The sequence below is a fragment of the Giraffa tippelskirchi genome, chromosome X, assembly GCF_054371585.1.
Source record: "Giraffa tippelskirchi isolate mGirTip1 chromosome X, T2T-mGirTip1v1.2.pri, whole genome shotgun sequence".
NCBI classification, from domain to species: domain Eukaryota; kingdom Metazoa; phylum Chordata; class Mammalia; order Artiodactyla; family Giraffidae; genus Giraffa; species Giraffa tippelskirchi.
Window position 1 is genome coordinate 46442497 of NC_137289.1, and position 1300 is coordinate 46443796.

The following is a 1300-nucleotide window of genomic DNA, read 5'->3' on the forward strand; positions in this document are numbered from 1 at the left end:
GAGAAAAGACAATCTGTTTAACAAGTGGTGCTGGAAAAACTGGTCAACCACATGTAAAAGAATGAAACTAGAACACTTTGTAACACTATACACAAAAATAAACTCTAAATGGATTAAAGATCTAAATGTAAAACCAGACACTATAAAACTCTTAGAGGAAAACATATGCAGAACATTCTCTGATATATATCACAGCAAGACCCTCTATGACCCACTCCCAGAGTAATGGAAGTAAAAACAAAAATAAACAAATGGGACCTTGTTAAACTTAAAAGCTTTTGCACAGCAAAGGAAACTATAAGTAGGTGAAAAGGCAGTCTTCAGAATGGGAGAAAATAATAGCAAAAAAACCCCACAACTGACAAAGTATTAATCTCTAAAATACACAAGCAGCTCATGTGTCTCAATACCAGAAAAATGAACAACCCAATCAAAAAGTGGCCTGAAGAACTAAACAGACATTTCTCCAAAGAAGACCTACAGAGGGCTAATGAACACATGGAAAGATGCTCAACATCACTTACTATTAGAGAAATGGAAATTAAAACCACAATGAGTTATCATGTCACGCCAGTCAGAATGGCCACCATCAAAAAGTCTACAAACAATAAATGCTGGAGAGGATGTGGCAAAAAGGAAACCCTCTTACACTGCTGGTGGGAATGCAAACTGGTATAGCCACTGTGCAGAACAGTGTGGAGACTCCTTAAAAAACTGGAAATAGAACTGCCATATGACCCAGCAGTTCTACTGCTGGGTACACACACCAAGGAAACCAGAATTGAAAGAGACACATGTACCCCAATGTTCATTGCAGCACTGTTACAACAGCTAGGACATGGAAGCAACCTAGATGTCCATCAGCAGACGAATGGATAAGGAAGTTGTGGTACATATACACAATGGAATATTTCTCAACTATAAGAAAGAATGCATTTGAGTCATTTCTAATCAGGTGTATGGGACTTCCCTGGTGGCTCAGAGGTTAAAGTGTCTGCCTCCAATGCAGGAGACCCGGGTTCGATCCCTGGGTCAGGAAGATCCCCTGGAGAAGGAAATGGCAACCCACACCAGTATTCTTGCCTGGAGAATCCCATGGACGGAGGAGCCTGGTAGGCTACAGTCCATGGGGTCGCAAAGAGTCGGACACGACTGAGCGACTTCACTCACTCATTCAATCAGGTGTATGAAATGGGAGCCTATTATACACAGTGAATTAAGTTAAAAAGAGAAACACCAATATAATATATTAATGCATATATATGGAATTTAGAAAGACAATAACGATGATCCTATATGC

General features: G+C 40.0%; 1 non-coding gene across 1 annotated transcript; it reads left to right on the forward strand.

Annotated features, from left to right (window-relative positions):
- Positions 1-967: 967 nt before the first annotated feature.
- On the forward strand, positions 968-1040 carry TRNAW-CCA (transfer RNA tryptophan (anticodon CCA)). Its single transcript has one exon. It is a non-coding gene; the product is annotated as a tRNA-Trp (tRNA).
- Positions 1041-1300: the final 260 nt, after the last annotated feature.